The sequence below is a fragment of the Rhinolophus sinicus genome, chromosome 14 (assembly GCF_057876585.1).
Source record: "Rhinolophus sinicus isolate RSI-liver-muscle chromosome 14, RSI-T2T, whole genome shotgun sequence".
Classification (NCBI taxonomy): domain Eukaryota; kingdom Metazoa; phylum Chordata; class Mammalia; order Chiroptera; family Rhinolophidae; genus Rhinolophus; species Rhinolophus sinicus.
This window is the reverse complement of record NC_142514.1, coordinates 148,027,662-148,044,283: the sequence shown is the minus strand read 5'-3', so window position 1 is coordinate 148,044,283 and position 16,622 is coordinate 148,027,662. Positions and strand designations below refer to the sequence as shown.

At 50.6% G+C, this 16,622-nt stretch overlaps 1 protein-coding gene across 1 annotated transcript in view; it reads left to right on the top strand.

Moving 5' to 3' along the window:
- GALNT18 (polypeptide N-acetylgalactosaminyltransferase 18) overlaps window positions 1-16,622 on the top strand; it is a 311,162-nt gene that overhangs the window by 138,056 nt on the left and 156,484 nt on the right. The gene's annotated exons all lie outside the window — the stretch shown is intronic.

Sequence of the window (16,622 nt, the reverse complement as noted above, 5' to 3'; positions counted from 1 at the left end):
GCTTTCTGGGACTCTTGGCTCAGCCCTTCATGACCCTGAATAACCGTGCTGCTGACAGGGAGTCAGGCTACAAAGCGGTTTTATTTGTCAAACAGACATCCAGTCAGGGCCAGGACAGAGCAGGAGCACAACGGGCCAACGGACAGTGGGTTAAGAGGAGCCATGAGAAAAGTATCCCAGAGTTTGGATCCTGTCGACCTTATTTTCTTGCTGGGTATCCCCAGGCAGGTTACTGAACTTCTCTGAGCCTCAGTTTCCTTGCTTAGTATGGTCCTACCAGGGTTCTTCTTGCAAGAGTCAAGCCCTGTGCTGTGGACGTCATAAACATCATCTCAATTAAGCTCAGAATGTCATGGCAGAACCGGTGTGTTCAACAAAGTGAAAGGAAAGTGGTGGTTGGAAAGAGAGCCAGGGAATCACAGCCCAAAAAAGTTTGCCTGGTATCAATGTTGCTGCCACCGTCCCCAGCACCATTATAAGCAGCTAGACACCACCTTCCTGTCATGGCACGGGGAGGGAGGTCCCAGAACAATGTCATGTCACAGATGGAGCAGGTCTACCTGCTTCATTGCCTTAAAGATGAGAAAATGAAGCCCAAAGGGTATGACTTATGTGAGTGTTATTCATTCATTCATTCATCATTCATCATTCATTCATGAAACATCTTTTGTGCTTCCAGCATGTCTAAGCCCTGTGCCCTGTGCTAGGGATGCAGGCCTGCCTCGAGGGCATGGTCTGCCCTCAGGAAACCACTGCAAGCATGAGGGGGTTAGAGAACCAACTGTAAGGATGGATGGGGAGGAGGCAGTCAGCATAGACTTCTCTTACAGGAGGAATGGAATTGAAGAAAAGGACTGAAATGAGAGGATAGGGTGAGGGGGACCCAGGAAAGCTTTTATTCGGTGGGAGGACAGGGAGCACATGTAAGGAGAATGATCCAGAGGAAAAGTAGATACAGATGGGAGAGTGATGACAGATGTGCAGGGGCTCGTGCCTCTGGGGAGGAATCACAAAGTTGTTTGGAGGGACATTTGACTCCTAGGCAGAGGTTTTTAGGAGGTGGACATGGAAAGGGAAAAGCATCCCATGGGCCACAGAAGTTGTGTCCTAGGGCCACAGGTGGTTGGAGACCGAGGAAGCGCCATGGACTCCATGGCAGCTGCAGGACCCAGCAATCCTTCCTGGTGTTCGGGTGTGGGGACAAGCCTTGGGTGGGCCAAGCATAGGTCTCATGGTAGCAGGAAGAAGCTCTCCAGAGGAGAAGCAAGGGGTCTGGCAATCTGCCAAGGGACCTAGTTAGTGCAATTTTAAGGGATCTTTAAGACAATTCCATACCTCCACCAATATCTCAACCAGTCGAGTAATATAGGGGCGTCATATAAAGATCAAAATTTTGCCAGTGAATAGTCATCCTATGACTGTCCACAAGCCTATACCGGAGGAGTAATGAGGTCTGCAGAGTGGTCATGTACCCAGCCAGACGCACGGAGGACATTGCTTTCCTCACACCCCAGTGATAGAACGTGAGATGTGTGGAGAAGAGTAGGAGGCTTCTTCCTGTCCTTTGAGGAGCTCCAGGTTCCCATCCATCAGCCAGGACAGAAATGTGAGGCATGAGAAACTATGCTTTCCTCTGTGCCAGCAATAGGAGGGAGCATGCGTAGACAGAAAACGTGAGGGTACTTGGTGCCCAGGGTCTCAACCCTGGGGCCCAAGGGCTGAAGACCTGGCCTGAGCCAGGCGGTCCCAGGTTTCCCACCTCAGGAGCATAGTGGAGTGACAGCTGTGGCCAAGCATGGACTAGGGGCTGGCACTCAGGCCTCCAAGGCAGGGAAACACCTTGGGCTCCGCTTAAACATCACCTCCTTCCAGACGTCTCTGTCAGTTGGCAAAGGTGACCCGAGAGACAGAAGCAGATTGGAGGGGCGGTCGTTCCGGTGGTTGTGGTCATCACTGTTGTTCTGCTCCAAGTGCGTTTCCTAAAGGTCGTTGTGGGAAATGGTCAAGGAAGCAAGAGAACAGGACTTTGGTTCATTCAAAAGACAAAATCCATTTGGAGACTATGCACCTTTGGAAAGCTCGTGATGGGACCCTGCTCCAGGGAACTAAGAATCACTGATGTCCACAGAGTTCAAGGAAGACAGGGAGGGGGGTTCTTAGGTCATTCCTGAGGTCAGGGTCCTTCTCTAACGGCCACTTGAGCCCCTGGAGCCCGTTGGAAAGGCTTCCAGAGGAAGCTGGAAATACCACAGGGACCTACCTCATTCCCAAACAATCAACCCATTCCCATCAGCAGCAAATTCGGTTGACACTGTGTGTCACCAGCCTTGGGCCACATGATGTAGTGAATCCAAATTTGAGCAAAGCACAGACTAAGCCCAGGCCGCAGGGATGGTGCCTGTGTGTGCGTCTGCACACGCGTGTGTGGGGGGGTGTCCTGGGCTGACATTCATGGCTGGGAACTGGGCTCACTCCAGGACATGGGGTGTTTCCCTTCAAATGCCTCCATCCGGCCATCACACTGGTGTGGCATCCTCTGCTGTGTCTGGGGGATCTTGCTAAGAGCCTGGAGAAGAGCCTCTGTCGCCCTGCCTGTCCTGTCTGGCTCTGGGTAAGGCAAGTCTCTCTGAAGGAGCAGAGGGCAGCAGCTGCAGCTGGAACCAGCCAGCCCTAGAGGTGACCTCACCTGGGACAGCAGCACCTGAGATAGCGGGTGCTACAGAGCCATGAGCCTGCCCCTCTGCCCTGCTTGTGCATGTCAGTGGAGGAGCCAGCAGAGGCTCCCGCCCACCCCCTCTCCCTGGGCACACACAGCTTCATGGCCTCAGGCACATACAGGGCCGTCTGTCCTCTCGCCATCAAGGGCCTCCTGCCTCCTGGACTCCAGGTTAGGAAGATGCTCTCTTTCAAACACACTGCCCCTGCTCAGAGATGATCAGTTTATTTCCTATCTTTTATTAATCAAAGACATATAGCTGTTAAACTACTGATTCCCAGCAGAACACCTTGGGTGTTCTAAAAATCTAACCCAAAGCCAAGGAGTGGGGTCCCTTCATTGATTCGTGTGTCATTATTGCGAGGCCTTTCTGAAACAGTTGGAAGACTGGGAATTCCCTGCCCTGGTCTAACCTGCTGTCTTATCTCCCTCTCACATCTGCCCCAACCTTACCTCTCTGTGTCATCTTCAGCAAGTCTCTGAACATTTCTAATGAAAAGATTGATTTGGCCTCATTCTCTCCCCTGGGAAATAAGACAGATGAACTCATTAGCTTCATCTCATCTTGATTTGGGGGTTCAAATCATCTTCTTTAGCCATTGACCCTCTAGGTTTCTTATACAAAACCCTAATATGTAAACAGACTAAATTAGAGCCTCCCGGGTAAAAGGGGAGAGGCTTCAGAGCCCCGCCCTCTCCCACTCAGAGTCCACCTTCCCCAAAGGGATTCCACAGGAGCTCTTGAAAACCAGTATCCTAATTATTTTCATGGTGAGGGGGTGGAGGGTATCTTCTCTCCTTCTGGGGGAGGTGGACCCATATCCAAATCTGGAGACAGTAGGGTTAGGTGGCATGCATACTTTGAAAAAGTTTATTCTAAAACAGCCATCGTTTTCAGTGACATTTAATTTTTTATTTATTTTCAAATTTCAAATAATATGAAAGGAGGGTAGAGATTTTATGAAAAGGGGGCATTGACTTATAAAAGGTTGCAATCCATTAATCTAAATCAGTGTTTTTCAAACTAAGGGTCACAATCCATGAGTCGGTCATGGAATCAATTTCCTAGGTCATGAGTAGCTTTCCTTCTTAACAGAATATTGTTGCATGAAATAGACTATATCAGAGGTAGTACATACATAGTAAGGCTGAAAACTGTTTTGCAAGTTGTGGTTTCCCTTGTGTATGTTTGCATGCATATACTAGATAGACATACTGTGAAATGTCATTCTTACTGTGGGTTATGATCAAAAGAAAAGCCAAGAGCTGGTCTGGAGGGATGGTTCCTGCCATCTTTTTATGCTCTGACTTTACCTCGCATCTTCATTTGGGAAGCTTCTGACCTGCTGTGCTAAGCAGCGCACTGGAGAGCAATGCAATGCTCAGGAGGGCAGGACTGCTGGATGGGGTGAGCCCTCCACAGGGAGAGCCCAGCACCCTACAAATGCCCAACAATAACATTCTCCCTACTGGCGCCTGGCAGGAGGCGTGGAGGTTAACACAGGGCCGACCTTGCCCAAGTCCGTGGTCCAGGAAGCTAATCGTGGTGTATCTTGTACAGGGCAAGTGATGTGAACATGCGAGGGGGAGGGGCTCCCCTTGATTCTTCCCAGCGGCAGAGAGGCTTTTCACCTCCAGGCCGCTCTGGTTCATGGAGGTGCTCTTCGGACCCCGCCTGAGCTGTGCCTGCCAGCCTCATGCCCTGGGTTGCCTCAGTTTCTCTGATTGCCAAGATGCCAAGGCTACTAGGTCATGAGCCTCAGGAACAGAGAGCAACCTGGAGGACCAGTGCCCAAGCTGTGAGGAACCCTTGGTGTCTCCCTGCGGAGTGACAGCCCCACAGGGTGGGAATCCCAGTTTCACAGCCCCGAGCTGCACGGTACGACAGACCAGCCTCCAGGAAAAGTCTCCACTGCCCACCCAACTCTCCAGCCCAGGGAGAACCAGATGGGGACAGAGGCCCTCATCCTGTGACACTGGATTCCTCCACGCCCATATGGCTTCTCTGACTTCCCTTCCTCCCCTGACCTTGGCAGGGAGCCGAGGCAGACCTTCCTTGGCCATCCCTGAGGCAGCTCACCCCGGGGTACCAGTCGGCTCTGGGTCCTATTTGTCCTGTCAGGAGCCCTGTGATCTAAGTCCCTCTGTGTACCAGACCCTGATGTGAAAGACAAGAAAATGACGAGCAGCCACCTCACCAACTCCCCACTGTCTCTGCTCATCATCCTATCCCACACCCAGCTCCGTACCTGACCCATAACAATATTAACATTGGCCAATGATCGTATAGCACATAGAATTTAAGAGGCTTTGTTACTAACGTATTCAATCCACAGTAACCCTGCATGGAAGCAGGTATTATGATTATCCCCAATGTTCTGCATGAGGAAACTGAGGCACAGAGAGGTTAAGTGACTTGCACCAGGTCTGCCAGGCTAGGCTACGTCTACACAGCTGCATCTCGATACACATTTGTTGAATAAGTGAGTTAACTCTCATTCATAATTTCAAATGCATAGAGTTTAATTTTCACCTCTCTGTGGGTACCCAGGAAAGGTAGGGCAAGCCAGTGTGTCTTTTGCAGTGTTCTGGGGCCTGCAGGGAGCTTCTCTCTGAGCCACCTGCCCAGAGGAAAGGGCATTAGAACTGGGTGTATCTCCTTCCTGAAGAGAAGGACATGTTCAGGAGTCCACGTGAGGCTGTGCATCCGAGTGACCTCTCTGGTCACTCCTGGCATAGAGGTGGAACCTCAGGGCCACAGGGTCTCTGAGCAGAGCTCTCATCCTCAGATCTGAGCCTGGGACACTTGGGTCTCCTAGGAAGGCCCCCTCGTGATCCTTTCTGGGCATAGGAACCCATTTCATCGCGTACTTTGAAACTCCATCTTTTGTAGAGCAATAAAGGAGATCCCTGAAGAAAGTTCAGACCCTGTGGAGAATCCTGAGACCCGCTAAAGTGGCCTTGTCTGACCTTGTGCACAAGGTGTGAGTATGGATGCTTTCCAAAGCCCATGGCTGACGGAGCTAGATAAGCGTGGGATCGCTTATTTACTGTGTCCGGACATGTAGAGTTTCTTTGTCTGGAGCCTTTGCTTATTTTGTTGGCTGAATGCTGGGCCCTCCCCCTTCCCCTTCCTCAGGTGCCCATGCATCACAATTGAGTTGATAAGTTAAGAATTTGCCAGATGGAAAGGACTAATTTTCCCCCTTTCAAAATTATAGGCATGACGGGTTTTCTTTTTTTTTTTCTTTTTTTGCACACATTCCGCTGGGCACACGCATTCATAATACAGAGTGTTGGGACATCATAAAGGTTTTCACATCTTTCATGTGATAAGTATTTTTGCTGTCATGCTTGAGAAAAGGATTTCGTTTGAAAATGGCCTATTTCTTTTGAAGGCTTCTTTGACGTGGATTCAAAGCTTTTCCTGGTCCTGCAGGGGTCTGAGGTTGGAAGGGCCTGTTGGTTAACTTTTTTCAAAGGACAAATCTACTTCTTTTCACCAAAGTACAGCGTGGCTACCAGGGCTGGGAGACTTATGAGTGAGGAGAGTCATGAAAAGATGGTCGGTGAGCCCACAGCTGCTGGGGATGATGGCACGCTCGGCCCTGGGCCCCCCACAGCCGGGGCACCCAGGAGTCTGTGAGCAGATTGAAACCCGCCAGTGCCCTGGCTCTATTTATCCTTTTCCACTGTAAATTACACTGAAAGAATCAAATGTGGCTATGTGACCAGAGTGGAGCCCCATGGTATTTTCACGCAAGTTTGTCTTTACACGTGTTCTCGCCTTTGAAATGACACATTTTTAATTCTTCCTACATGTGGTGAGCAGCCACTTGGGACTAGAGGAATCTGTTTTCAGGACAAGCCTTTGTGGGCTGCTGTGGCTCTGTGTGTGTGTGTGTGTGTGTGTGTGTGTGTGTGTGTATGTGTGTGTGTGTTCCTACATGAGTGTGTGCCTGTGTGTGAGGACACAGCTGCTGAGCACTGAGAAAACCAGGGACTCTGGTGTCCTCTGGGGGCCTGGGTTCATCATCCTGGGATCTGGAGATTAGTGTTTTCTTCCTGCACACCTGCTGAGCACCTCCGACCTCCCTGCCAGCCTGACATGTCGCGTGCAGGTGCGTCTGTAGATCAGACCCAGGTACCAGCGGTGGTAAGGGTGCCTGAAGGAGAATCTGCTGGTTTGCCCAGGGCTCAGGCTCTGGGGTTTGACTGTCTCAGAGGTACTGGAAATACTTGGTAGAGGAGCAGGTTGCTTTTTCCCAGAGCCACTTTGCAGGAATCCTCCTGGGTGATGGAGCGAGCACTGAGCAGGGAATGAGGGCGGTCAGGGGCTTCGTCTACTCTTCTAGTCCAAGAATCAGCTGCTACCGAGCTATGCGAACTTGGGCAAGTCATTTAACCTCTCTGGATATTAATTTGTTTCTTTGTAAAATAAAGGCATGAACAGGAGGCATAAGGGTTCCACTGAACATTCTGCCTCTTAAGTGGAAGCCACCAGTCCCTGTGTGAGCTAAAATCTGTAATCTGAACCACCTTAGAGTAATGGCATTTTAGAACATGAAACATTCTTAGAAATCATCTTATCCTAGCCCTGTTCACTTACCCATGAAAAATCTGAGGCCTAAGGTGGGGGGGGGAGGCGACTCGCCCAGGGCCGTGGGAGTGAATGAACTGCAGAGCCAGGGCCAGAAGGAGGCCTGTATCTCCTAGTCGCCTCTTCCGCCTGGTTCTCAGAGTGGGGCCCAACCAGCAACCTCAGCATCCCATGGGGATTTGTTAGAAATGTACATTCTCAGGCCACACCGCAGACCCGCTGGATCAGAAATCTGGGGGTGGGGTCCAGTGATGATCTGTGAATTTACAAGCCCACTGGGTAAGTCTGACTGATGCTTGCTAACATTTGGGAAATACTGCATGTGTTTGGGAAAAACAGCACGTGGCTGTTCCTTTAAGACCAGAAGAAAGACATTGGAAACTGGAAAGCTTCCCTGAGAAGCTGAAAATGGAGAGAAAAGGGTAACGTTGCAGAAGAAAGGTACATACTCTCTCCCCAGCTAACTTCAGGCTGCAGGTTTCCCAAAGCAAGGGCACTTGGGTAGCCCATCCCAGCTCCTAGGAGGTACAGCTGCTGCAGACTGGCGTCTGAAGTTGGTCTGGCTGCAGGCTGTTCTGTTGCAAAGGGCCACTTGCCTTTCTCCCTGCTGAGCCCAGCTGTTCCCGTCTGTGTGTGCTGTGCCAGGAGGAGGATGCCACTTTCACATCCACGGGGTGGCCAGCTTGTTCATTCCAAGCAAATGATATGTAGAAACACTGTGTTTTAAGTGTGAACAGTGAGGTGTATATTTAGAAGTCCAGGTGCTCAGCTCCATGCTGTCAGCTCTAGGAGACGGGAAAAAAAAATGATGGTATGTGCTTCAGAGTTCATTATATCTCCTAGGCAGAATCCTAGGCTGAAAGGGTTGTTTTAAAGTAGCACATAATGGCACCTATAAATCCTGGTTCCTAAGATACGGACATTTGTCACTCCCTAAAATGAGTTTTTCACATGTTCTTTATATTGGTTGGCTTAGAGCATAAAGACTTGGGCCTTTAATAGCAGCTTTCCTTCTGCATAATTCCTAATCAGAGTCCATTTCCATTGCCATGCGTGTGTGCACACATTGAGCTCTGGCTGCCCCTACCTGCCCAGCTGGCTCAGCCCTGAGCTCAGCCACACCCAGGCCCAGCACCCACCCTGTGCAGGTGGGGGAGGAGAGGGCAGTCCCAGCCTGCACAGGATGGGGTGTGGGATTTGTCTGCCCCGCGAGAGGCCGTCATGGAGAATGTGGAGTGGGCTTGCAGAGTCTGGAATTCCTGTTCCCTGCCTGCCATGTCAGCCCAGACAGAAATGACTGCTTCTCCCTAGACTCCTGACTTCTTCTCTAGCTCCTTGCTAGGACTTGCCAGCCTTGCTGGATCCTAGCCCACCTGGCTGGGGTGGCCTTCTCTAACCCTTGCCACCTCCTCCCATGGCGCAGAGCCTGGTTCCTCCGTCCTTGGCTGGGCCAGGGTCTTGTTTTCAGTGACTTGACCACCCAGAATCATAACTGCCTTTTGTCCTTGGCTGAGACTAACAGGCATCCTGGGGCCCTCGCCAGGTCAGCCAGGGCTGTGTCCCCTGAGGCAGATACCAAGTGCTCAGAGTGGGTGCTCAGTGTAACGAGGCAGCGTCCTGGAGGCAGAGGCTCTTGACTAGCAGGCAGGTCCTAGCTAACACTTTCCCTGAGCTGGCTAGATGGCAGGCACGGCTCTGAGAGCTTGCCACGGAACCACAGACTGAGGCACAGCGCAGATAAGACTCGCTCATCCAGTACACGAGCAGCTGGGATCCACAGCCGGGGGCTAACACTATACCAGGGGTTGGCAAGCTACAGCCCCCGGGCCAAACCTGACCTGCTGCCTGCTTTAGAAGTAGTTTCCTTGGAGCACAGCCATACCCACTCATTTACGTACAGTGGTGTCCTCTTACCCTCGGTTTCACTTTCCATGGTTTCAGTTACCCATGGTCAACCGAGGTCCAAAAATATTAAATGGAAAATTCCAGAAATAAACAATTCATAAGTTTTAAATTGCGTGCCATTCTGCATGGCGATGAAATCGTGCGTCATCCCACTGTCTCCCACCCTGGACAGGACTCGTCCCTGTGTCCAGCACATCCATACCACAGATGCTCCCTGCCCGTTAGTCATTTAGTGGCCGCCTCGGTGACCAGATGGGCTGTCGCAGGGTCGCAGTGCTTGTGTTTGAGTCACCCTTATTTTACTTAATAACGGCCCCAAAGCTGTTCACATAACTTTTATTACAATATATTGTTATAATTGTTCTATTTTATTAGTACTTATTGTTGTGAATCTCTTACTGTGCCTAATTTCTATATTAAACTTTATCATAGGTATGTATGTAGGAAAACAGTGTATATAAAGGCATCCACTGGGGTCTTGGAACGTATCCACCACAGATGAGGCCGGGGGCGGGGTGGGGGCGGCTACCGTATTACCTACGGCTGCTTTCTCAATACAAAAGCAGAGTTGAGTAGTTGCACCTAAGACCATGTGACCTGCCAGCCTAAAATAGTCACAACTGGTCCTTTACAGTAAAAAGTTTGCGGGACCCGTTTGACATCGTACTGCTGCTCGTGATTCCCATGGATTTGGTTACAGATTGTTCGGTGATGTACCAATGTGCACTTTCCTGGGGAGTGGTCACAGTTTTCATCAGATTCTCAGATGAGAAACCCCTGAAAACAGTAGAATGCAACTTTAGGGAGTTTTGAAAGCCAGAGTTTGGGGTAGTCAAATGCTGGCCCCCAGTCCAAAGCACAGCAGTAGGAGGCAGGGACAGAGGTCAGGAGCTAGTGGAAAACTGGGGCGGGTCATCAGAGCTAGTGGGGAAGAAACAGAGAGAGGCAGGAGGGCAGCTGTCCCAGTACCTGCCTGGTACCATCTGGGGCCATTCACTGGCTGGCATATGAGGGAGACAGAGCCAACGTGGCTTCGGGGTCAGGGATGAGCTGCCTACATAGCTCGTGGCCACCTGATGTCCTCACGCACACCTGCTTCTTTGGAGAAGCTGGCTGGCAGCCCTGCCCTGCTGGTACTGGGTGTACTCTCCTGTTCAGTCTCCACGGTGTGTCAAGGACGAGAGTGCAGCTGTGCTGAGAGCACTGCTGGAAGTGGTCGGCTCTCTGCAAATGTTAACTCTTGTTCCTGTACCTCACTACAGCCCCGAGAGCCAAGTACGAGCATTAGAGTCTTCTTTTTATAGACACCCAAATGAGAGAACTCTGACGGGGGTAGGCAGAAAAACGATCCCCCAATGATAGGCATGCCCTAATCTCTGGAACCTACGAATATGTTACCTGACATGGCAATAGGGAATTAAGGTTGCAGATGGAATTAAGGTTGTTTATCAGCTGACCTTAAACTAAAGACATTGACCTGGATTATCCAGGTGGGTCCTTAAAAGTGGAAGAGGGGATCATAAGAAGAGGTCAGAGTAATGCCATGTGGAAAGGATTCATCCCACTCTTGTTGGCGTTGACCGTGGAGCAAGAAAGCTTTGAGCCAAGGACTGCCGGTGGCCTCTAGAAGCTGCAAAGGAGGATTCAAGGACTCAAGAATGCAAGGAAATGGATTCTCCCCTAGAACATGCAGAAAAGCACGCAGCCCTGCCAACACCTTGATTTCAGCTCAGGGGGACCCTGTCAGACTCCTGACTTCCAGAGCTACAAGAGAATTAATCTGTACTGTTTTAAGCCACTAAATTTGTGGTTATTTGTTATAGCAGCAACAAGAAACGAATCCCCTTACCAGGAATTTGATAGTTTGCTAAGAGCTTTACTGAAATCTACTCCCTCACTTAATCTTTGTGATGAGCTAGAGGTAAACATGACTATCTCCATTAAACAGATTAAACAGATGAGCAAGCTGAGGTTCAGAGAGGTTAAGGGGCTCGATAAAGGTCACACAGCTGGTCAAGGGCAGAGCTGACTGCAGAGCCCCTGCAGCAGGCTGTCCTGTGCAGAGCAGGCCCTGGGCCTGCCTTGTAAGAAGGCATTCTGAGGAAGCCTCTGTTCTTCCCCGAAATGCTCTTCAGGTGCCGGAGGAAGCTCTCCCAGATTGCCTTTGCCATGATGAATAAAGTCGTCATGCAGGGGGTTTTAATGGTGTTGGACCTGCGTCTGTCAGGGCTCCTTTCTTCCGATTAGCTCCAAGTCCTGTCCTGTCAGGTTCCACTTCTCTCTCTTAGCAGTTCTGAGGATTCCTGGAAGAGAAAGCGTAATTGTGGGGGCTGCCGACAAAAGACCTTCAGCTCATGTCCTGATGCACCTCTAGAAGCAGAGAAAAGGGGAGACCCTCAACTCAACACAGTACTTTGTTTCTTTATTATTGGGGCTCTTAGCACATCAAAGGGTGTTTAAAAAATCTGAGAAGTTTCTCTTGGGAGCACAATTACAAGTGGAATCCTAATGTCTTGCTTTGCTACATATAAGCAAAGTCCTCCTTTCTCTCCTAAATAAAACCCAAACACTGTTTCCATCATACAAAAGAGAAACGGCGGCCTGCCGGGGTTGGAGGAGAGGGTCGGCTGAGGCCTCCTGCCTCTCTGGCCAGCCTGCTTCCCACAGGCTCCCAGTGCCTCGCTTTGGCTGGCACAGAGGCTGGGCTTTGGCCCCTGGGCTGGGTGTTGGGAGAGGAAGGAGGGGAGACACAGCAGAAGGCACACTGGAGGCGACTAGGGCTGGCCTGCCGGTCCAGGGGCATCCCTCCCTGTGTGGGGCATGAATCCCAGCTCATCGGCCGTGCACAGAGGAACGGGCCTGGGTGCTCTGCACACGCAGCCTGGGCGTCTCAGTGGAGGCCGAAGCATCAGGCTCTTCCTGGGGGATGACAGTGACTCCTTATCAACAGGTAGCCAGCCGGGCCGGCAGGAGTTTACTGAGAGTGACAATAGGAATGGACAGTTCAGAACATTCAATAAGCCCTTTTCTTTTTGACCCAAAATAAAACATGCAACAAGGCATCTCAAGAGTAGAAGAAAGTTTTGTAAAAATCATTGAACTGCACATTTGAAACGGGTTTATACACCCCAATAAAGCTGCTTAAAAAAATAAAATGGGTGGAAGAAAAGGAAACATCCTTTAAGAATTCTTATCTGGGATATTCAGCAGCGCCTGCTCCACTATTTAATGCTTAGCCTTCGTCTTGCCGAGCTGACTTCACAGCCACTCTCCATTGCAGCTGGGCCGTCTGCTCCCATTTCACAGGTGAAGAAAATGGAGGCCTGAAGGCACTGCAGGTCTTGTCCAGAGAGAGTAAATAGCAGACTCAGGAGTGGGGAGCACAGGGGTCCCCAGAATACTTGGGGAGGAGGACCAGAAGACAGGACCGTCTGTGCCTGTTCCCTGGATGAACTTCAGACGCGGGCCTGGTGCCTGCAGCGGGAAGTTAGTTACCTGGGACACAGACCTGCCTGCCCCAGTTTCTCCCTCCCTCCTCATTCCTGGGTTCTGGATCTTATCGCCAAACACCCAGAGCTTCAGCTTTGAGCATGGCCTGAGGGAAGAAACAGAAATAGTAGCAGTGGCTACAGGACTGGCTGCAGGGCAGGAGCTAGGCCCGCTCTCCACCCACCGTTGAAGCCTTTTTAGCTGTTTTCTCTGCCTGGAAAAAGGAAACTGAGTAAAACCACAGGAAACAAGAAGGCTCTACCACTTTCCTGGGAACATTTCCCTAAAGGGACCCAAACCGAGGGACTAGAAGCAGAGCTGCCATTTCCAATGAGCTCACGGTCCAGCGTGGGCAGTGGGCAAAGGGAACACTCGGGGATGTGAGCTGTGTCCCGGGTGTCTCTGGGACGTGCTGCCCACCTAATCCTGCTGCCTCCTGTCTCCATGAATTGGCCTGGAGCCTGGCAGGTCACGTGTCTGTACTTCTCAGCTCTCAGTAGTGCGCTGCCTGACACGCATGGTGGGCATATCTGTGAGACCACATTGTGGCAGTTCCTGGATGTCCATGTACTCACTGGCAGAACTTTCTGGAACTCAGGTCATGCACAATGAGGGGCGGATGACAGCGCCCCTGCTGTCCTCAGAACCATCCGATGCTCTGGCTTGGCTATGGGCTGAGTTCACTGTGCCCTGCTCAGTGTCTTCTGTGCATGAGCTCTCCCTTGGGGAGCCCTCAGTCCCCGGATACACACTTCCCTCAAGTCACCCCTCAGTTAGTCAGGCGGGCCAAGTAGGTCTGAAGTCTGGTGGGGGCCACAGCCAGGGTCTGCTTCTGGGAGGTGCCTATCCCTGGGTGAGAGATGTCCATGGGTTTGGCCCATCACCGGATGTGTCCAGAGACCCCTGGGCCCCTGCAAAGGACACAGCCTGGCACTTCCCTGAGACCTTTTTGTCACCTCAACATGTCAAAGATGGTCCTCCTTTGCTGATGACCAATTAGGTCTGATTTCCTACTGGAGAGGAGAAGGAAGTTGTTCTAGGACTGGTTAAAGGTGGGCCACTTGTCTGTGGACATGGGGACCCTTCCTCTGGGGACTAGACAGCAGCAGCATCTTCCAGAGTCAGGACCTGAGAGCAGGGCCATCTTCCCCATCTGAACTCAAGAGGTGTTGCTGGAAGAGCACCCAGGGGGAGCTGTGGGGCTTCATGGGTCCTCAGCAGCTGACGGTTACTGAGCTAACATGTATTACGTGCCAGGCACTGTGCTAAGCTCCTTACACGGACCAGCTCTTGCATATGCACAAATGTCCTATGAAGAAGACACTATTATTATCAACCCCATTTTCCAGATGAGGAAAGTAAGGTATGGGATGAGCTAGACTAAGCTGGTAAATGGTACAGCTGGAGTACACATCCCCGATTCTGTCTCTATAGCCAGTGCTCTTAACCAGTCCTTCGGAAAGGAAAGAAAAACAGACAGAGTCAGCAGAGACAAGACCTTCTTACCTAAGAGATGTCAAATGTAGGGGGTAGAGCAGGGGGACAGCACACTTAAAGGGCCAGGTAGGAAATGCTTTCCACTTTGCAGGTCATATGGTCTCTGTTGCACCTACTCAACTCTGCCCTCATAGCTCTAAAGCAATCATAGATAATATGTGAGCAAATGGATAAGACTATGTTCCAGTAAAGCTTTATTTAGAAAATAGGTGGTGGGCCAGATTTGTCCCTCAGCCCAGAGTTTGCCATTCGGGGTGGAGAGGAGAGAATGTGGGGTTTGGGGGAAGTCAGACCTTTCTTTGATGCCCCTGACAGCTGGGTGACCTTGGGTTGTCATGTAACCTTTTCATCTTTGGTTTCCTGATGTCTAATAACTAAACACTATAGGGCACTTATTTTAATTTATTTTAAAGTGATGTATTGAGTCCCACATAAGAGCTGCGTACTGTGCTGGGAGCCAAGATACCTTGGGGAACAAGACAGACGTTGTCTTGCCCTCATGGAGTCCACACTCATGAGCACGACAGAGATAACCTTAGAGAAGGACATCAGCCACAGTGCAGTGCTTGGCTCTGGGAAGGAATTCAACAAAGAGTGCTTCCTTCCTGCTGTCATGCCCCTGACTCATCGCTCAGGACCCACTGCTTTCAAGTTTGCTGTTGTTGGTACCCGTACTGACTACAAAGGCAGAAGCATGTGGTAGAACCCAGAACTTTCATCTGTTTTTTAATGCATTATTAGGCAATCCGGGCCTAATTGTGAATCATAATTTTTTCATTAACTGATCTCATTTTGCTTGGTAATATCCATTTAGGTATGTGAGAACAGGAAAACTCCATTTCTGCTAAATATTATATCATTCAGTTGCTTCACTGATTTAGATTTTCACCACCAACCCATTCCCAATGAATGAGTCATCCATCTTTTTAGAGATAACGGGGATCATTAAGATCGTGCAAGCCCTGTACTTACCTTCAGATGCACCTGGTAGGGGAGAGCAGGGCCACCCTGAGTTCTGGGATGTAGCTCTGAGCAGCCACCACTCTACTAACAACTTCGGTTTGTCGTAGAAATGCACGCCTGGTTTGCATTTACCCCTTACTGTATCCTAACCTGCTTAGTGTCGCAGAGTTTCCTTCCTTATCTTTAAGGCTAATTGGTACCCAGGCTGATACACCCAACCTCGAAGACCATGAAACCCTAGCCCCTGGCCTGTGTCCAGCCTGTACCTTGAGGTTACCTGGCAAACGTGCCGTGCACCTGCTGGCACCATACAGACAGCTGAGGGGACATTGGCAAGTGTCCCATGCGTGGCTTTGCTGTTCCTGACCTGCTTCTGCTTCCTTCTGGTGTGTCTTATTCCAGTCCTGGCTCCATGTCTTCTGTTACACTTATAAGCATGGAAGGCAGCATCCCGTGTGTTTCGCATCTCTGTCCAATTTGTCTGATTTCTGACTTTGAATGATTTACCTGACTACCTGTCCCTGGAAATGAATTTCAAAGTCCTGACCCATCAGCCTATGTTCTGGCATGACCTTTACCCCCATAAAAGAAGGATTTAAATGACCTGGCAGGCTTCCTTTACCATAGCAACCCTAATTACCAGTTATTGTGCACTTATTCTGAGACATATGCTGATCTAAGTGTTTTATATACATTATCTTATGTAATTCTCCTGGATCCGGGGGTGGGGGGTGGGTTGGTATTATTATTCCTGCATTACAGGTGGGGAATCGAGGCACAGAGAGGTTGAGTGCTTGCTTGTCGTCATGTAGCCAGTGACTGGTGGAGCAGGGGTTTATTTGAATCCATGTCTCTGTGAATCCAAAGCCTCTGCTCCTGTAGGCAATAATGACCCCTCCGTGTTCTTGGCAAGTTCCAGGGAAACCCTGAGCTCTTCTGGACCCGATGTGGGAACTGCCCCCACAAAGTCTACCAGGGGTCCCGTGGACAGTGCCTGGAGTGTGTGAGGCACCGGGCATGGCTGGCCATCTCCTGTGTCACTGGGCAGAGTCTGGAAGCAGCAGGAAGCAGCCTGGTTGGGGGTCTTTGCAGCCAGGTGAACGTCATGTAGGGTCAGGCAACTCACAGCAGGGCCAGGTAGTGGAGAGGGAGGTAGGCTGGTGGGAACTGGGGAGAGGAGCAGACCCCCAGCTAGGGGACCTGGCAGGAAGTGGGAGGGAAAGCACAGTTTAGGAAAAGAGAAGCAGAAACCCCATTGTGGGCTGGGGCCCGCATCTCTGGTGGGGAAGCAGACTGGGAAAGGAAGGGCCTCCAACTTGAAGCCATGGGGCATCGGGATCCTAAGGGTCATCATCCATCAGCTTCTGAGCAGCCCTGGTGGTTATATTTCTATATCCCTTGTGCATAGTGATTGTTGGATGGATGGATGGATGGATGGATGGATGGATGGAT